This window comes from Scyliorhinus canicula, chromosome 8 (assembly GCF_902713615.1).
Source record: "Scyliorhinus canicula chromosome 8, sScyCan1.1, whole genome shotgun sequence".
NCBI lineage: Eukaryota > Metazoa > Chordata > Chondrichthyes > Carcharhiniformes > Scyliorhinidae > Scyliorhinus > Scyliorhinus canicula.
This window is the reverse complement of record NC_052153.1, coordinates 191740503-191761435: the sequence shown is the minus strand read 5'-3', so window position 1 is coordinate 191761435 and position 20933 is coordinate 191740503. Positions and strand designations below refer to the sequence as shown.

Genomic DNA, 20933 nt, shown 5'->3' with positions numbered 1-20933 from the left:
GGCCGGCGCGGAGGAAAAGAATGCCTCCACGGCACAGGCCCGCCCGCGGATCGGTGGGCCCCAATTGCGGGCCAGGCCACCGTGGGGGGTCCCCTGCTAGGGCCAGATACCCCTGCACACCCCCCCCCCCCCCCGAGTACTCCGCAGGTCTCCCGCAGAGCCAGGTCCCGCCGGTAAGGACCTTGTTTGAAATGAAAATGAAAATCGCTTATTGTCACGAGTAGGCTTCAAATGAAGTTACTGTGTAAAGCCGCTAGTCGCCACATTCCAGCACCTGTTCGGGGAGGCCGGTTTGATTTACGCTGGCGGGACAGGGCGCAAATGGGCGGCCAATCAGCCCATCGCGGGGAGGAGAATCGCTGGGGGGGGGCGCTGCCAACGGCCCCTGACCGGCGCGATGCGATTCCGCGCCCCCTCCGAAAAACTGGCGCCGGAGAATCCGGCAGCCGGCGTCAGGGCTGGATTCACGCCGTCCCCCCGGCGATTCTCCGGCCCGGCAGGGGGTCGGTGAATCCGCCCAAAGTTTATGGGCAGCACGGTGACGCAGTGGATAGCACTGGGACTGCGGCGCTGAGGACCCGGGTTCGAATCCCGGCCCTGGGTCACTGTCCATGTGGGCTTTGCACATTCTCCCCGTGTCTGCGTGGGTTTCATCCCCACAACCCAAAAGATGTGCAGGTAGGTGGATTGGCCACGCTAAATTGCCCCTTAATTGGAAAAAAAACATTTAAAACACAAATTTATTCTACGAATTTAGTTAACATTTGTATAAACACACACAGTAAGCATATTTATCAGCTACAAACATAAATACCCACACAGCTACAGTACTCTATATATAACCCTTAATAAATTCCCCCCTTTAAGTTGTTCCAAATCAGTAACAAGATCCCATGAACCAGAAACCCCTTTTCAGTGCTGTGGCCCAGCCCACAGAACTCAAGACCTGATATACACTCGTTTCCTTTTCAAAACATCAGGTTTCAATTCCTTCCAGAAAGCAGTTCTTTCTTTTCAAGTTATCAAGTCATCTGGAAACAGCTTTGAAAATGCAGAGGGAGAGAGGACGAGACTTGTCTGTCTGAATCCAGCAGCCAAATGTGAAAACCCAGAGCCACAGCCCAGCTCCACCCACACAATGACATCACAGACGCCATGTGATAAGACAGAACATTTCTTAAAGGGACACTGACATGACACCACTCTTCGCTGCCAGGCCTTTGACACTCTGGGTGTCTTCAAACCTCATCAGCTCTGTTGTGCTATCATGTGCTGTAATTCACCGACTGACCATTGGGAGGCTCAGGAGTATATAAGTGAATGTTAGAGTGAGGTGGCCTCAGGCTGAGTAGGGAGTTGGGATTGTTTGTACATGTTAATATTGTTATTCATCTGTGGTATTGTATGCATTTGACCCACAGTTAATGTTAATTAATCGTTTACAGCTTCAGCTGCAAGTGTTCTTGTAATAGAAATCAGGCCATCCGACCAGAACATTGCAAGCTCTGTCACCCTTTCAGACGGTGCCCAGCTCTTCGACCAAGTTTCAGGTCCCTGTGTGACCACACTGCCCAGCAGCACCTTGGGATATTGTACCAGGTTACTGGTGCCATATTAACACCAATTGTTTTGTTTCAGGCCAACAAAGAAGATAGTTTTGAATCATCGGGTGTACAGTAAACTTGCTCAATGTTGTTTTATTCAGAGACAGTGAGCGATGCAAGTGGAACTGCTCTCCGAACATCAGGCTGTTGAGTCAGCTGAAAGTTACAAACACGCAAAGAAATGACAGACAGGAAAAAGACCAATGGGTCAATCCTGTCTGTCCCAATATGTGACGTTCCCTGCCCATTAGGGCAGCACGGTAGCATTGTGGATAGCACAATTGCTTCACAGCACCAGGGTCCCAGGCTCGAATCCCGGCTTGGGTCACTGTCTGTGTGGAGTCTGCACGTTCTCCCTGTGTGTGCGTGGGTTTCCTCCGGGTGCTCCGGTTTCCTCCCACAGAGTTGTGCAGGTTAGGTGGATTGGCCATGATAAATTGCCCTTAGTGACCAAAATTGCCCTTAGTGTTGGGTGGGGTTACTGGGTTATGGGGATAGGGTGAGGGTGTGGGCTTGGGTAGGGTGCTCTTTCCAAGAGCCGGTGCAGACTCGATGGGCCGAATGGCCTCCTTCTGCACTGTAAATTCTATGAAATAACCCAGGTAAAATGCCGGAAGAAGCGGGAAGAGAAGGAGCAGAATGAGGAAAAAGACGAGGACAGCGATTTTCAGCTGGGAACCATATCGCCCAGAGTGTTCAGGAACAATTCTCCACCCTAAACCTCAATGATAAACAATGTCTGTGCCCCAGCAAAGACATCCTCATGGACAGCTGCCACCTGTTCCAGCTACAACCGTGCAGCCTGAGTGCAGAGCGTGGGTGTCACTGCCAGTGGCTGTGGGCAGAGTGCTTCCTAACAGAGCAGCTTAACTGGGGATCTGGAGACAATGGGGATTCGGAGAAGAGAGGGGAAGGATCTAATCTCTAAAATCCATAGCAATAAATGTGTGAGGAATGTAGATAATTAGAGTTAAGTTACAACTGCGGGAGCTGACCGGTGAGGGAGTAGCGGGGCGGGACAGCGGGAAGAACTACAGTGGAAAAAACAGTGGGAAGAGCAATGGGGCGAAATAGTGGGAAGAGCAGCCGGGACGAGCAGCAGGATGCAGTAGCGGGAGGAGCAGCAGGAGGAGCAGCAGGAGGAGTAGTGGCCGGAGTGACGGGACGGAGTAAAGAGAGGAACAGCGGGGTGGAGTAGCGGGGAGGAGTAGCGGGCAGAGTAGCGTGGCAGAGTAAAGAGGAACAGCGGGGCAGAGTAGCGGGGAGGAGTAGCGGGAGGAATAGCGGGGCAGAATCGTGGGGAGGAGTAGTGGGGAGGAGTAGTGGGGAGGAGTAGCCGGGAGGAGTAGCGGGGAGGAGTAGCGGGGAGGAGTAGTGGGAGGAGTAGTGGGGAGGAGTAGCGGGGAGGAGTAGTGGGGAGGAGTAGCGGGGAGGAGTAGTGGGGAGGAGTAGTGGGAGGAGTAGTGGGGAGGAGTAGCGGGGAGGAGTAGCGGGGAGGAGTAGTGGGGAGGAGTAGCGGGGAGGAGTAGTGGGGAGAAGTAGTGGGGATGAGTAGTGGGGAGGAGTAGCGGGGAGGAGTAGTGGGGAGGAGTAGCGGGAGGAGCAGTGGGAAGGAGTTGCGGGGAGGAGTTGCGGGGAGGAGTTGCGGGGAGGAGTAGCGGGGAGGAGTAGCGGGGAGGAGTAGCAGGTGGAGTAATGGGGAAGGGAAGCGGGGAAGAGTAGCGGGAGGAGTCGCTGGGAGGAGTAGCGGGGAGGAGTAGCAGGTGGAGTAGCAGGGAGGAGTAGCGGGAAGAGGTATCAGGAGGAGCAGCGAGAGGAGCAATGGGAAGGAGCAGCAGGGAGGAGTAGCTTTTGGAGTAGCGGGGAGGAGTAGCGGGGAGGAGTAGCAGGTGGAGTAGCGGGGAGGAGTAGCAGGGAGGAGTAGCGGGAGGAGCAGCGAGAGGAGCAATGGGAAGGAGCAGCAGGGAGGAGTAGTTTGTGGAGTAGCGTGGAGGAGTAGCAGGGAGGAGTAGCGGGGAGGAGTAGCGGGAGGCATAGCAGGAAGAGCAGTGGGAAGGAGTAGCAGGGAGGAGTTGCGGGGAGGAGCAGTGGGAGGAGTAGCGGGGAGGAGTAGCGGGGAGGAGTCGCTGGGAGGAGTTGCGGGGAGGAGCAGTGGGAGGAGTAGCGGGGAGGAGTAGCGGGGAGGAGTAGCGGGGAGGAGTAGCAGGAGGAGCAGCAAGAGGAGCAATGGGAAGGAGCAGCAGGGAGGAGTAGCTTGTGGAGTAGCGGGGAGGAGTAGCAGGGAGGAGTAGCGGGAGGAGCAGCAAGAGGAGCAATGGGAAGGAGCAGCAGGGAGGAGTAGCTTGTGGAGTAGCGGGGAGGAGTAGCGGGGAGGAGTAGCTGGGAGGAGTAGCGGGGAGGAGTAGCGGGGAGGAGTAGCGGGGAGGAGTAGCGGGGAGGAGTAGCGGGAGGAGCAGCGAGAGGAGCAATGGGAAGGAGCAGCAGGGAGGAGTAGCTTTTGGAGTAGCGGGGAGGAGTAGCGGGGAGGAGTAGCAGGGAGGAGTTGCGGGGAGGAGTAGTGGGGAGGAGTAGCAGGGAGGTGTAGCAAGGAGGAGTAGTGGGGAGGAGTAGCGGGGAGGAGTAGTGGGGAGGAGTAGCGGGGAGGAGTAGCGGGGAGGAGTAGCTTGTGGAGTAGCGTGGAGGAGTAGCAGGGAGGAGTAGCGGGGAGGAGTAGCGGGAGGCATAGCAGGAAGAGCAGTGGGAAGGAGTAGCAGTGAGGAGTTGCAGGGGAGGAGTAGTGGGGAGGAGTAGCAGGGAGGTGTAGCAAGGAGGAGTAGTGGGGAGGAGTAGCGGGGAGGAGTAGCGGGGAGGAGTAGCAGGAGGAGCAGTGGGAAGGAGTAGCGGGGAGGAGTAGCGGGGAGGAGTAGCAGGGAGGAGTAGCAGGTGGAGTAGCGGGGAGGAGTAGCAGGGAGGAGTAGCAGGGAGGAGTAGCGGGGAGGAGTAGCAGGTGGAGTAGCGGGAAGGAGTAGCAGGTGGAGTAGCAGGGAGGAGTAGCAGGGAGGAGTAGCGGGGAGGAGTAGCGGGGAGGAGTAGCAGGAGGAGCAGCAAGAGGAGCAATGGGAAGGAGCAGCAGGGAGGAGTAGCTTGTGGAGTAGCGGGGAGGAGTAGCAGGGAGGAGTAGCGGGAGGAGCAGCAAGAGGAGCAATGGGAAGGAGCAGCAGGGAGGAGTAGCTTGTGGAGTAGCGGGGAGGAGTAGCGGGGAGGAGTAGCTGGGAGGAGTAGCGGGGAGGAGTAGCGGGGAGGAGTAGCGGGGAGGAGTAGCGGGGAGGAGTAGCGGGAGGAGCAGCGAGAGGAGCAATGGGAAGGAGCAGCAGGGAGGAGTAGCTTTTGGAGTAGCGGGGAGGAGTAGCGGGGAGGAGTAGCAGGGAGGAGTTGCGGGGAGGAGTAGTGGGGAGGAGTAGCAGGGAGGTGTAGCAAGGAGGAGTAGTGGGGAGGAGTAGCGGGGAGTAGTAGTGGGGAGGAGTAGCGGGGAGGAGTAGCGGGGAGGAGTAGCTTGTGGAGTAGCGTGGAGGAGTAGCAGGGAGGAGTAGCGGGGAGGAGTAGCGGGAGGCATAGCAGGAAGAGCAGTGGGAAGGAGTAGCAGTGAGGAGTTGCAGGGGAGGAGTAGTGGGGAGGAGTAGCAGGGAGGTGTAGCAAGGAGGAGTAGTGGGGAGGAGTAGCGGGGAGGAGTAGCGGGGAGGAGTAGCAGGAGGAGCAGTGGGAAGGAGTAGCGGGGAGGAGTAGCGGGGAGGAGTAGCAGGGAGGAGTAGCAGGTGGAGTAGCGGGGAGGAGTAGCAGGGAGGAGTAGCAGGGAGGAGTAGCGGGGAGGAGTAGCAGGTGGAGTAGCGGGAAGGAGTAGCAGGTGGAGTAGCAGGGAGGAGTAGCAGGGAGGAGTAGCAGGGAGGAGTAGCGGGGAGGAGTAGCAGGTGGAGTAGCGGGGAGGAGTAGCAGGGAGGAGTAGCGGGGAGGAGTAGCGGGGTGGAGTAGCGGGGAGGAGTAGCAGGGAGGAGTAGCAGGGAGGAGTAGCGGGGAGGAGTAGCAGGAGGAGTCGCTGGGAGGAGTAGCGGGGAGGAGTAGCAGGGAGGAGTAGCGGGGAGGAGTAGCAGGTGGAGTAGCGGGAAGGAGTAGCAGGTGGAGTAGCAGGGAGGAGTAGCAGGGAGGAGTAGCGGGAGGAGCAGCGAGAGGAGCAATGGGAAGGAGCAGCAGGGAGGAGTAGCTTGTGGAGTAGCGGGGAGGAGTAGCGGGGAGGAGTAGCTTGTGGAGTAGCGTGGAGGAGTAGCAGGGAGGAGTAGCGGGGAGGAGTAGCGGGAGGCATAGCAGGAAGAGCAGTGGGAAGGAGTAGCGGGGAGGAGTTGCGGGGAGGAGTAGTGGGGAGGAGTAGCAGGGAGGTGTAGCAAGGAGGAGTTGCGGGGAGGAGTAGCGGGAGGAGCAGTGGGAAGGAGCAGCAGTGAGGAGTTGCGGGGAGGAGTAGCAGGGAGGTGTAGCAAGGAGGAGTAGTGGGGAGGAGTAGCGGGGAGGAGTAGTGGGGAGGAGTAGCGGGAGGAGCAGTGGGAAGGAGTAGCGGGGAGGAGTAGCGGGGAGGAGTAGCTTGTGGAGTAGCGTGGAGGAGTAGCAGGGAGGAGTAGCGGGGAGGAGTAGCGGGAGGCATAGCAGGAAGAGCAGTGGGGAGGAGTAGCAGTGAGGAGTTGCAGGGGAGGAGTAGTGGGGAGGAGTAGCAGGGAGGTGTAGCAAGGAGGAGTAGCGGGGAGGAGTAGCGGGGAGGAGTAGCGGGGAGGAGTAGCGGGGAGGAGTAGCGGGGAGGAGTAGCGGGGAGGAGTAGCAGGGAGGAGTAGCAGGTGGAGTAGCGGGGAGGAGTAGCAGGGAGGAGTAGCGGGGAGGAGTAGCAGGTGGAGTAGCGGGAAGGAGTAGCAGGTGGAGTAGCAGGGAGGAGTAGCGGGGAGGAGTAGCAGGTGGAGTAGCGGGGAGGAGTAGCAGGGAGGAGTAGCGGGAGGAGCAGCGAGAGGATCAATGGGAAGGAGCAGCAGGGAGGAGTAGCAGGGAGGAGTAGCGGGGAGGAGTAGCGTGGAGGAGTAGCAGGGAGGAGTAGTGGGGAGGAGTAGTGGGGAGGAGTAGCAGGGAGGAGTAGCGGGAGGAGCAGTGGGAAGGAGTAGCGGGGAGGAGTAGCGGGGAGGAGTAGCGGGAGGCATAGCAGGAAGAGCAGTGGGAAGGAGTAGCAGTGAGGAGTTGCGGGGAGGAGTAGTGGGGAGGAGTAGCAGGGAGGTGTAGCAAGGAGGAGTAGCGGGGAGGAGTAGTGGGGAGGAGTAGTGGGGAGGAGTAGCGGGGAGGAGTAGCGGGGAGGAGTAGCGGGGAGGAGTAGCGGGGAGGAGTAGCGGGGAGGAGTAGCAGGTAGGAGTAGCAGGTGGAGTAGCGGGGAGGAGTAGCAGGGAGGAGAAGCGGGGAGGAGTAGCAGGTGGAGTAGCGGGGAGGAGTAGCAGGTGGAGTAGCGGGGAGGAGTAGCGGGGAGGAGTAGCAGGTGGAGTAGCGGGGAGGAGTAGCAGGGAGGAGTAGCGGGAGGAGCAGCGAGAGGATCAATGGGAAGGAGCAGCAGGGAGGAGTAGCTGGAGGAGTAGCTTGTGGAGTAGCGGGGAGGAGTAGCGGGGAGGAGTAGCTGGAGGAGCAGCAGGGAGGAGTAGCTTGTGGAGTAGCGTGGAGGAGTAGCAGGGAGGAGTAGCGGGGAGGAGTAGCAGGGAGGAGTAGCGGGGAGGAGTAGCGGGGAGGAGTAGCAGGGAGGAGTAGCAGGTGGAGTAGCGGGGAGGAGTAGCAGGGAGGAGTAGCGGGAGGAGTAGCGGGGAGGAGTAGCAGGGAGGAGTAGCGGGGAGGAGTAGCAGGTGGAGTAGCGGGGAGGAGTAGCGGGGAGGAGTAGCAGGGAGGAGTAGCGGGGAGGAGTAGCAGGTGGAGTAGCGGGGAGGAGTAGCAGGTGGAGTAGCGGGGAGGAGTGGCGGAGAGGAGTAGCAGGGAGGAGTAGCGGAGAGGAGTAGCAGGTGGAGTAGCGGGGAGGAGTAGCAGGGAGGAGTAGCGGGAGGAGTCGCTGGGAGGAGTAGCGGGGAGCAGTAGCAGGTGGAGTAGCAGGGAGGAGTAGCGGGGAGGAGTAGCAGGTGGAGTAGCGGGGAGGAGTAGCAGGGAGGAGTAGTGGGAGGAGCAGCGAGAGGATAAATGGGAAGGAGTAGCAGGGAGGAGTAGCTTGTGGAGTAGCGTGGAGGAGTAGCAGGGAGGAGTAGCGGGGAGGAGTAGCGTGGAGGAGTAGCAGGGAGGAGTAGCGGGGAGGAGTAGCGGGGAGGAGTAGCAGGGCAGAGTACGGAGCGAACGAGCGCACTCCAGACTCTTGGCAGTTCCGGATGAGTAGACATCAAATTCTGAAAAGCGACACATCTGAAGGCAGGGAGCTGACCGTAGCTCGTGGGTAAGTTGTTTTTAGCTAGTACGTAGTGGCTAAGTTGTTTTCTGACTGGTAGCTCGTGGGTAAGTTGTTTTTAGCTAGTACGTAGTGGCTAAGTTGTTTTCTGACTGGTAGCTAGTGGGTACGTTGTTTTTAGCTAGTACATAGTGGCTAAGTTGTTTTCTGACTGGTAGCTAGTGGGTAAGTTTTTTTCTGACTGGTAGCTAGTGGGTAAGTTTTTTTCTCCACTTTAAAGCTACATCAAGGTAAGGTAAAAGTTCTAGCTTTTAAAAACAAGCCTACATACATTCCTACTGGCCGTACATTTAAGATACGAGCCTTCTCAACCACCCTGTCAACCTGTCCTGCGACCTTCAGGGATCTGTGGACACAAATGTTACTTTGCTACTTCTTAGCCCAAGCCAGGTGGGTTTTTACAATTTATTATAATGTTACTCGTACTGATTTGTAATATTAATTTAATTTAAATTTGCCCAGTTGTTGCGATGGGAACTGAACCTGTTACTACATTCAACCCACATAGTGCCTCAGGGTAAGAGCTGCCTCTCTGTCCCCGCTCTACCCACCATCAGTTTCAGTGTCTGATCAGGGTCACTCCCCAAAACACAGAATTGGAACTAAAAGATGTAAATGGCAGCACGGCCTCAGGTGACCATAGGCTGCTTTTTCCCTTTGATTTTTGTCCCTTCGATGGGGAGAGCTGACTGGTGGTGATTTAACCTGAAGGTCACCCAACCTCAGGCCAGGTTAAGATGCCGGGGCCTTCATGAATAACCTCAGCCGGTACGGGAATTGAACTCGCGCTGTTGGCCTCGCTCTGCATCATGAACCAGCCGTCCAGCCCACTGAGCTAAACCGACTCCTAACTACATTGTGGTTAGAGCACCGGGCAGCACGGTAGCACAGTGGTTAGCACTATGGCTTCACAGCGCCAGGATCCTAGGTTCGATTCCCGGCTTGGGTCACAGTCTGTGCGGACTCTGCACGTTCTCCCCATGTCTGCGTGGGTTTCCTCCAGGTGCTCCGGTTTCCTCCCACAGTCCAAAGATATGCAGATTAAGTGGATTGGCCGTGATAAATTGCCCTTAGGTTAGATGTGGTTGCTGGGTTACGGAGATAGGGTGGAGGTGGGCCCTTTCCAAGAGCCGGTGCAGGCTTGATGGGCCGAATGGCCTCCTACTGCACTGTAAATTCTGATTCTATAAAAGCAGGATATTCATCCCAACAAAGCCATGCCAGAGCCTCCTCCAACCTTACTTAATCTCAACACCATTGCCTTCTGTACCTTTCGTTGTGTTATGCTTCTTCATGTAGCATAAGCTGCTTCCTTGATGTATGCTCTGACAAAGGAAGGTTCAGACTTGGTGATAGCTTTAACACATTTATTGAACAGTTAACAATTCTCCTACTTGATTTTGACTCTCCTGCTCATCTTGCTACAGTAACTCAGTCTAACTAACCAGTCTGCTCTAAGCCACGTGGTGGGTGTGATGCTTCTGATCTGCCCCTGTCCTTCTCTCTAAGTGTCGCCTGTGGAAAGAGACAGAGCATGTGTGCCTTGTCCTTATATATGGATTGTGTAATGCCCCCTTGTGGTAGTGTCACCTCTGTGTGTCTTGACTGCCCATTGGTCGTGTCTATTCTATGTGTGCATTAGCTGTATGTCTGCATGTCATGATGTCTCTGGTAATCCCTCTAGTGTTTACTTAGTTGTAGTGTATTTACATTAACCCCTTGTGTATTTACAGTGATGCATATCACTTGTCGAGCAAAGGAACCGTGGTTTACTAAGGAAGTTGAAGCACTTGTCAAGAGGAAGAAGAAGGCTTATGTTAGGATGAGACATGAAGGCTCAGTTAGGGCACTTGAAAGTTACAAGTTAGCCAGGAAGGACCTAAAGGGAGAGTTAAGAAGAGCGAGGAGAGGACACGAAAAGTCATTGGCGGATAGGATCAAGGAAAACCCTAAGGCTTTCTATAGGTATATCAGGAACAAAAGAATGACTAGAGTAAGATTAGGGCCAATCAAGGATAGTAGTGGAAAGTTGTGTGTGGAATCAGAGGAGATAGGGGAAGCGTTAAATGGATATTTTTCGTCAGTGTTTACACTGGAGAAAGACAATGTTGTCGAGGAGAACACTCAGGTTCAGTCGACCAGGCTAGATGGAATTGAGGTTCAAAAGGAGGAGGTGTTAGCAATTTTGGAAAATGTCAAAATAGATAAGTCCCCTGGGCCAGATGGGATTTATTCTAGGATTCTCTGGGAAGCCAGGGAGGAGATTGCAGAGCCTTTGTCCTTTATCTTTATGTCGTCTTTGTCGACAGGAATAGTGCCGGAAGACTGGAGGATAGCAAATGTTGTCCCCTTGTTCAAGAAGGGGAGTAGAGACAACCCTGGTAATTATAGACCTGTGAGCCTTACTTCGGTTGTGGGTAAAATGTTGGAAAAGGTTATAAGAGATAGGGTTTATAATCATCTTGAAAAGAACAAGTTGATTAGCGATAGTCAACACGGTTTTGTGAAGGGTAGGTCATGTCTCACAAACCTTATTGAGTTTTTTGAGAAGGTGACCAAACAGGTGGATCAGGGTAAAGCGGTTGATGTGGTGTATATGGATTTCAGTAAGGCGTTTGATAAGGTTCCCCACGGTAGGCTATTGCAGAAAATAAGGAAGTATGGGATTGAAGGTGATTTAGCGGTTTGGATCAGTAATTGGCTAGCTGAAAGAAGACAGAGGGTGGTGGTTGATGGCAAATGTTCATCCTGGAGTTCAGTTACTAGTGGTGTACCGCAAGGATCTGTTTTGGGGCCACTGCTGTTTGTCATTTTTATAAATGACCTGGAAGAGGGTGTAGAAGGCTGGGTTAGTAAATTTGCAGATGACACGAAGGTCGGTGGAGTTGTGGATAGTGCTGAAGGATGTTATAGGATACAGAGGGACATAGATAAGCTGCAGAGCTGGGCTGAGAGGTGGCAGATGGAGTTTAATGCGGAAAAGTGTGAGGTGGTTCACTTTGGAAGGAGTAACAGGAATGCAGAGTACTGGGCTAATGGCAAGATTCTTGGTAGTGTAGATGAACAGAGAGATCTCGGCATCCAGGTACATAAATCCCTGAAAGTTGCCACCCAGGTTAATAGGGCTGTTAAGAAGGCATATGGTGTGCTAGCCTTTATCAGCAGGGGGATTGAGTTTCGGAGCCACAAGGTCATGCTGCAGCTGTACATAACTCTGGTGCGGCCGCACCTGGAGTACTGCGTGAAGTTCTGGTCACCACATTATAGGAAGGATGTGGAAGCTTTGGAAAGGGTTCAGAGGAGATTTACTAGGATGTTGCCTGGTATGGAGGGAAGGTCTTACGAGGAAAGGCTCAGGGACTTGAGGTTGTTTTCGTTAGAGAGGAGAAGGCTGAGAGGTGACTTAATAGAGACATATAAGATAGTCAGAGGGTTAGATAGGGTGGAGAGTGAGAGTCTTTTTCCTCGGATAGTGATGACCAACACGAGGGGACATAGCTTTAAATTGAGGGGTGATAGATATAGGACAGATGTCAGAGGCAGTTTCTTTACTCAGAGAGTAGTAGGGGTGTGGAACGCCCTGCCTGCAACAGTAGTAGACTCGCCAACTTTAAGGGCATTTAAGTGGTCACTGGATAGACATATGGATGAAAATGGAATAGAGTAGGTCAGATAGGCTTCAGATGGTTTCACAGGTCAGCGCAACATCGAGGGCCGAAGGGCCCGTACTGTGCTGTAGTGTTCTATGTTCTATGTTCTATCACCACACCTTTTACCCCTCGTTCACTTTTCTAGCTGCCCCTTAAATGAGAACACAAGAATTTAATTTTAATAACAGTGAAACTGAGTAAACTCAGGTCAGCTGGAGATGACAGTGCTAACCATTATTTTCCCTTTCCACCTGCCGACAGGCTGTGCACTTCCAGCGTTTACACTTTCAGAAAATGTTCCTCCTAACTAATTTATAACTTACTACAGTGAGTGAGAGAGGGTTGAAGTACTTATTCTGCTCAGCTTCAGTCGTGAGTGAAGGTTGGAGATAATAGACAGAAGCATTAAATTATTTAACGTTGTTTCAATACCAGGTTTTATGAATGCTGCATGTTTAACACCATGGCCTGTAGTTGGCCATCAAAATAACAGTGAAGTGAGTAGTGCTCAGTGTTATTCACGTGCAAATGCTTTTGAGTCTTGTCCATTCCACGCTGAGTGGGGCTTTAACACGTGATAACTGTTAATTGCTGCCAGTCAACCTCTGTCGCACTGAATATTAACTAATACACACGTGGAGGTTTTAAAAATGCAAAATTAAAAATTGATGTTAACAGACTCTTTCGCTTTTAATGCAGTCTTGCCTTCCGCCTGATTTTGTACATGATTTAGCTTTTCAATTCGCTCACTCTGTTCCCCCAGTTGCCTGTGGGTTCACATGTACGTTATGGAATGGAAGGGCCATAGACGACTATCCGAGGATACGACAAGGGGAATTGATGTTCAGAGTCTCAGAGCAGTTACAGAGCAGGAGACCATTCAGTCTGCTCTGAATGACCAATTCATCAAGTGCTCTTCTCCACTTCACCCCACACATACTTCATTTTCAGTTGATGTAGTCCACCTGGACTTCAAGCCAGTCTTTTTGACAAGGTTCCACATACAAGACAGGTCAGCAAGTTAGGAGCCCGGGGGACCCACAGACAAGTTTCATCCAGAATTGCTTCAGCGGCAGGGAGCAAAGGCTAATAGTCGGCAAGTACTTTTGTGACTGGCAGGTTAATTCCAGTGTGATTTCGTAGACCTCAGTACTACGGTCCTTGCTGTTTCATAGTCTAACCCATTGATATATACATGCAGCTCGGGGACAGGTTTTAAGAAGTTTATAAGGTGATACATAAACTGGGCGTGTGGTTGACAATCAGAAAGGAGGCTGTCGAACACACGATCGCACGAGGTGGACAGAAAAGTGTCAAATTAAATTCAACCTAGAAGGCAAGGATTAACACTAAAAATTGTAGAATACGGAGAAATATAAAGGAAGAGGGTGCATGTCCATCGATTCCAGAAAATAGCAGGATAGGTAGATAAGTTGCTCAAGGAGGCTTATGGGATAATATCCTTTATTGGCCGAAGAACATAGTATAAGATCAGAAGTTAGACCATAAGGGTCTGCTCCGCCATTCAATCATGGCTGATATTTTCTCATCCCCATTCTCCTGCCTTCTCCCCATAACCCCCGATCCCCTTATTAATCAAGAATCTATCTACCTCTGCCTTAAAGACACTCAGTGATTTGGCCTCCACAGCCTTCTGCGGCAAAGAGTTCCACAGATTCACCACCCTCTGGCTGAAGAAATTCCTCCTCATCTCTGTTTTAAAGGATCGTCCCTATAGTCTGAGGTGGTGTCCTCTGGTTCTAGTTTTTCCTACAAATGGAAACATCCTCTCCACGTCCACTCTATCCAGGCCTCGCAGTATCCTGTAAGTTTCAATAAGATCCCCTCTCATCTTTCTAAACTCCAACGAGCACAGACCCAGAGTTCTCAACCTTCCGCATACGACAAGTTCCTCATTCCAAGGATACGGATTCCAAGTGTAAGGATTCTTCCTTAGACACGAAGCCCAAAACTGCTCACAATACTCCAAGTTATGCCAGAACAGTATAAAACACAAGTTAGACCACAGCTGGAGTGTTACATACAGTTCTGGTCATTGTATTGGGACTGAAAGGACATGACTACACTAGTAAGGATAGAGAGATTTACGAGGATGTTGCCAACAACAAAGAATTTTAACTGTGAGGAAAGATTAGATAGGTGGGGTTATTTACTTTCGAACAGTGGAGGCTAAAGCGAGATTCAGTTGTGGTTTACAACATTATGAGGGGCCCAGATACAGAGGATAGTAAGTAACTATCACTGATCGGCAAATAAAGTTCACACATAGAATGCCGGTTTTAAAAGTCTTTACCAGCGGGGCTGGTTTAGCACACTGCGCTAAATCGCTGGCTTTGAAAGCAGACCAAGGCAGGCCAGCAGCACGGTTCAATTCCCGTACCAGCCTCCCCGAACAGGTGCTGGAATGTGGTGACTAGGGGCTTTTCACAGTAACTTCATTTGAAGCCAACTTGTGACAATAAGCCATTTTCATTTTCAAATGAACAAAGCATTCATAACATGGTTGCAAGGTAACCAAGACTGTGAAATAAATATTCTAGGATAAAAAGCATTTCAAAGAGGCAGGCAGAATGGAAAAGGAGGAGGAAGCCCTGATGATATAAGATGTGAAAATAGTGGGGGGGGGGGGGGGGGGTTCAGTTACATGGAAATTTAGAAACTTAAAATGTAAGAAGGTAGGAGTGCAGGTTAATGATGAGGCTAATTGTTACCATAATGAGAGGAAGGGATAGTGTGTGAACATCATATTACACCAGGGAATCATACAAGAGTTGGGGAAATTAATAATAGGTCAAACTTAAAGACTTTGTATCTGAATGCATGTAGCATTTAGATAAAATTAGTGAGTTAATAGTGCAAATAGAGACAATGGGGAATGATTTGGTAGTGATTACTGAGACATGAAAAATGAAATGAAAATCGCTTATTGTCACGAGTAGATTTCAATGAAGTTACTGTGAAAAGCCCCTAGTCACCACATTCCAGCACCTGTTCAGGGAGGCTGGTACGGGAATCGAACCGTGCTGCTGGCCTGCCTTGGTCTGCTTTAAAAGCCAGCGATTAGCCCAGTGAGCTAAACCAGCCTCTTGAGCTAAACCAGCCCCTAATGGTTACATGGTTACAAGGAGACCAGGGGCGAAATTCTCCGATGACCTGTGTGACGCCCATTTCCGGCGGCCAAAAGTGGTGTGGATGACTCCGGCGTCGGGGCCTTCTTTTAAGTCGGTAATCTCCGTTCCCGAAAGGGCCAGTAGCGGACTGACGCGATACGCGTCAGTTTCACCCGCTGCAGAAGTGGCGCGTTGAGAGAGAGAGAGGGGACCCGGCGTTGAGAGGAGAGGGGGGGACCCGGCGTTGAGAGGAGAGGGGGGACCCGGCGTTGAGAGGAGAGGGGGGACCCGGCGTTGAGAGGAGAGGGGGGACCCGGCGTTGAGAGGAGGGGGGGGGGACCCGGCGTTGAGAGGAGAGGGGGGGGACCCGGCGTTGAGAGGAGAGGGGGGGACCCGGCGTTGAGAGGAGAGGGGGGGACCCGGCGTTGAGAGGAGAGGGGGGGACCCGGCATTGAGAGGAGAGGGGGGGACCCGGCGTTGAGAGGAGAGGGGGGGGGGGACCCGGCGTTGAGAGGAGAGGGGGGGGACCCGGCGTTGAGACGGTGGGGGTTGCGGCGATGAGGGGGGGGTTGCGGCGGGGGGGGGGTTGCGGCGTTGAAAGAGAGGGGGGTACTGGCGTTGGAGGGGGGTAGGGGTGGTGGGGAGGGGGGTAGGGGTGGTGGGGACGGGGGTAGGGGTGGTGGGGAGGGGGGGGAGGGGTGGTGAGGGGGGTAGGGGTGTTGGAGGGGGGTAGGGGTGGTGAGGGGGGTAGGGGCGTTGGAGTGGGTAGGGGTGGTGAGGGGGGTAGGGGTGGTGAGGGGAGTAGGGGCGTTGGAGGGAGGTAGGGGTGGTGAGGGGGTAGGGGCGTTGGAGGGGGGTAGGGGTAGTGGGGAGGGGGGTAGGGGTGGTGGGGAGGGGGTAGGGGTGGTGAGGGGGTAGGGGCGTTGGAGGGGGGTAGGGGTGGTGAGGGGGGTAGGGGCGTTGGAGGGGGGTAGGGATGGTGAGGGGGGTAGGGGCGTTGGAGGGGGGTAGGGGTGGTGGGGGGTTGGGGTGGTTAGGGGGTAGGGGTGGTGAGAAGAGGGGTAGGGGTGGTGGGGAGGGGGGTAGGGGTGGTGGGGAGGGGGGTAGGGATGGTGGGGAGGGGGGTAGGGGTGGTGAGGGGGTAGGGGCGGTGAGGGGGGGTTGGGGTTGGGGTAGGGGCAATGGCGTGCAGAGGGGGGGGGCGACGGTGCGTTGGTCCCGGGCATCCGTCGCCCCCCCTCTCTGCACGCCCCTACCCCAAACCCCCCCCACCACCCCTAACCCCTCCAACGCCCCTACCCCCCTCACCACCCCTACCCCCCTCACCACCCCTACCCCCCTCCCCACCACCCCTACCCCCCTCCCCACCACCCCTACCCCCCTCCAACGCCGCAACCCCTCCTCTCAACGCCGCTGCCCCCCCTCTCAACGCCGCAACCCCCCTCAACACCGCAACCCCCCCTCTGAACTCCGCAACCCCCCGTCAACGCCGCAACCCCCCCCCTCAAAGCCGCAACCCCCCCCTCAACGCCGCAACCCCCCCCAAACGCCGGGAAACTCTCTCTCTCCCCCCCACCCCCCCAAACCCCCCCCCCACAAACGCCGGGACTCTCTCCTCCCCCCCCCCCCCCGCACTCGCCCTAGGTCACTGAACGGCGTCAACCATCATCAATGGTTGACGCCGTTTTAAAGCTACTGCGTTTTCCGCCGACGTGACCCATGGCCACATCGGCGGGACTTCGACCCGTCCGGCCCAGAGATTTGTTGAAAGTAAAAAAATCAATGACATCCCGCCGGCGCCAGCTGTTTTCAGAGGCTGCCGGCGGGATTTGCACAACGCCGGTTTTTGGCCGCTCGGAGAATTAAAAACCCGGCGGGAGCGGGAATAACGCCGCCGCCGGCCGATTCTCCGACCCTGCGTGGGGTCAGAGAATTTCGCTCCTGGTCTGGGAGTTGAATATCCAAAGGGTACTCAGTGTTTTGTCAGGATCGACAGAAAGGAAAAGGGGGTAATGTAGTTTTGCTGGTGAAGGAAGGGATCAATGCTGGAGGGAGAAATTATGTTGGCACTGGAGATCAAGATGGAGAATCAGTCTGGGTAGAAAATAAAGAAATAGGAAGGGGAAGAAGTCCCTGGTGGGAGTAATCTATAGCTCCCCCTGATATTAGTCCCACAGTAAGATGCATTATAAACCAGGAAATATTGGGGGCATATGAGAAAGATATGACAACAATGATGGGTAATATATTGTGCATATATTAATCAAATTGGCAAGGGGAGCCTTGAGGGAGAGTTCATAGTGTATTCGAGATTGTTATTTGGAACAATATGTTGTCGAACCAACCAGGGAGCAGGCTGTTTTGGATTTAGTATTGTGTAATCAGATTGAATTAATTAATAATCTTGTAGAAAAGGATCCTCTCGGGAAGAGCGATCATTGCATGCTTGAATTTCAAATTCAGTTTGAGGACAATAAGCTTGAGTCACACACTAGTGTTCTGGTGTTAAACCAAGGTAATCACATAGGCATGGAATCAGATTTGGCCTTCGTGGATTGGGCAGGAAAACTGAATGGTAGAATAGTTGGTGAACAGTGGCAGATACTCAAGGAGATATTCAACTCCTTCAAAATAAAATTTATTCCTGAGAAAGATTGTAAGAGGGGGAATACATCCGTCGCTAAGAGGTTAAGAATGACATAAAGGCAAAAACTAAGGCACGCCATATTGCAACGGTCAGTAGCAAGTTAGAGGATTGGGAAACTTTTAAAGACCAACAGAGGGTTACTACAAACGTAATAACAAGAGCAAAGGTAAATTATGAAATAAGTCTCGTGCAAATTATAAAAATGGATAATAAAAGATTCTATAATGGATAACAAAAGATAAAAAGGAAGAGGGTAGCTAAAGTCAACGTTGGTCCCTTGGAGAACGAGACTGGGGAGTTAATAATGGGGAACACAGAAACAGCAGAGAAACTAAATCATGGTGGAGGACACTAGAAAACTCAGAAACAAAGCAGTATAAAGGTGATTTCTTGAGTTATGGTTTTTGTCAATTGTGCCAATGCAAATAAGGGTGCAAAGCCCACGTGCGTTATGTGAAGGGAAGTACTAGCAAATGAGGAGAAATTTCAGATTTTGAAAGAGAAGTGGAGGGTGAAAATTCCTTTTGAGTCAGTTATTCATTTATAGCTGACTCCAAATGAAAAGACCATGCTGCTGTACCTGACCTGTGCTACCACTTCCCGTAACAGCCTCCCCGAGCAGGTGCCGGAATGTGGCGACTAGGGGCTTTTCACAGTAACTTCATTTGAAGCCTACTCGTGACAATAAGCAATTTGGGGGCTGGTTTAGCTCACTGGGCTAAATCGCTGGCTTTTAAAGCAGGCCAGCAGCACGGTTCGATTCCCGTACCAGCCTCCCCGGACAGGCGCCGGAATGTGGCAACTAGGGGCTTTTCACAGTAACTTCATTGAAGCCTACTCGTGACAATAAGCGACTTTCATTTCATTCATTTCATTTTCATTTCACATTACAAAGTCCATAAGGCTGTCAGAATTCTGGCATAGCATCTCTTAGGGATATCCAGTGCTGAGTACAACACGCATTTTGTTGCCGCTGCCGTTCACGATGTCCAACATGTGCGAGGTTGGATTTTCTGTTTCCACAGAGATGAAGACGGCATAGGGGAACAAAGTACTTCTTGAAGTGCAGCCACTGTTGTAATGTTAGATCGTCAATAACCATTTTGCACGCAAACTGCTACAAAGAGCAATGAGATAAATGACTGATCATCTGTTTTTTTGAAACTGACATTGGTTGAATAAACGTTCGTTGCAACACCAGGGAGAATCCCCCAACAATCATTCAAAATGGTGTGGGATCCTTCTCATCAACTAAGGGGGGCAGAATGGTCTTGGTTTAATATCTCATTCAAAGAGGACTGCATTGGGAGCAGTCAGCCTGATCCTTGTGCTCAAGTCTCTGGAGTGTTACTGACTCAGAGGTGAGAGAGTGGTGGGAACTGAGCCACAGCTGTGGACACTGTCAATAACGCCATGAATGCAATGGGAATCTGACTCCACACACACAGCTCCGAGGAGACACTGCACGCTGATCTTCAAAATTCAATCCTTTTAAAATGTAAAAGAACAAGTGTGATTATAATTGTTTCGACAAGGAGCTGCGGCAGTTTGCTAAAGTGATTAATTTGCGGATGTTATGTGGTGTGTTCTTGGTAAAGGCGAGAAGCAGCTGTCTGGGCTCCTGTTCAATGACGCTGCAGTGCACCCAACGCAAATCAATTAGTATTCCAGGTCACCACATTCGAAAGTCGAGGACAACAAAGAGACATTAGTGCAACGTCATCTGCCAAAACGTTTCCAGAGGAAACTGACCAGAGGCGCCTCTACACAGGCTTTAATGCAATCCCATCTATGCAGCCCTCCAGTGGGGATGGGTAAGCAGCCCTGATCAATGGAGTTGATCAAAATCCAATCAGGACATATTTAAAAGTCCATCAAGGCCCCAGAGAATCTGATCTTCCCAGTTAGGTAGAGCAAGGCTCAATGAATGCATCATGAAGAGGAGTGACTCCCAGCTTCACGTAGTGAAATCAAATCGTCGCAACCCACCCAGAATAATAGATAAACAGTCAGAGATGTGAGGCCCGACATTATTACAGCGAAGAGGCAGTTTGATGTGGAGGCTGGACACCCTGGGTCCAAATTAATGATAGCCGTGCAGTGCCCATTTGCTATTGTTTCGTATTTCCAGCATTTGTGTTTGTCTTTTTTATTTTAAAAAACACATATTTAGTTAACGCGGAATCATTGCATGAGATCTTGCAATTAGCAACATCTGTAGCTTTTATCCCAGTTTCCTTCCACAGAGGGAATGATGCAGAAATTAAAAGGCAGATTTACATTTCTATCACGCGTTTGATAACCAACGTGACATTCCAACGCGCATTGCAATCATCGAAACGCTTTTGGAGCGGAGTTACTGATGTCGGGTGGGAATTGTGGCAGCCACTTTGTGCACAGCAAGATCCCACTGACATCAGGGATAACTACCAGATGATCTGCAAGAAGGGGTAAGTGCTGGACAGACGCAGGAGTGATTTCCTCCTCTCCAGCTCATCGAATCGTGGCCACTCCCCACTCCCAGTGTTGGGATGAGAGTCGAGAGCGTGCGCTCAACTCTCTGGAGAGGGACATGAAACCACAGCTCCGAAGTCAGAGGGGTTACCCACTGAGGAATGGATGACACCCAGTAATGGATTTCAGGGATGTGGTAAACACCACTGGTCATACACTACGTGTATTACGGTGCTGTCATTGTACTACAGCCAATACAGTAAATCCCGGCCTGCTGGCTCCGCCCAGCAAGCTCGGTATAAAGGTGTACACTCTCCTGTGCTGCCTCCATTCTGCTTCCAGCTGCAGGAGGCTGAACATCCGTCACAATAAAGCCTCAATAGTTCACCATTTTGTCTCGTGGTCATTGATGGTACATCAAGGGGGAGCAGTGGGAATAAAAACTCCCCAAATCATTTCGGAAACACTGGATGGGAGGGAAACAGGGAAGCGGACACTGTCTGCTCATTCTGAATGACCTGCCACAGTATTAATAACCATCAGCATTAGAGTATGTTTGCGGCTGTCCAAAACCACTTATGTGGCCCAGGTGGGATTCGACCGCTGTGGTGGTCACGCCTGCCGCTGCTCCACTGACCAGTTCCAACTCCGGCTCTTGCCGTAACAGGGGAGTATACATTTTGGAATTTCTCGGCAGGTCAGAAACGAGCTTGTGCAAGGTTCCTCCCTCTCCAACGTTCAGGTAAAAGTGGGGACCAGAGACTGCCTCCCTTACTGACCTCTCGAAATAAACTTTGTTCAAAACTACTTTAGTGACAGTAAAGGGGGCGGTGGTTTCCCCTGTACTCGCGATGGCCACTCGGGGCTGGTTTAGCACAGGGCTAAATCGCTGGCTTTTAAAGCAGACCAAGGCAGGCCAGCAGCGCGGTTCAATTCCCGTACCAGCCTCCCCGGACAGGTGCCGGAATGTGGCGACTA

The 20933-nt window shown here is 52.5% G+C and overlaps 1 pseudogene; it reads right to left on the bottom strand.

Annotated features, from left to right (window-relative positions):
• LOC119969945 overlaps positions 1-20933 on the bottom strand; it is a 68316-nt pseudogene that overhangs the window by 14652 nt on the left and 32731 nt on the right.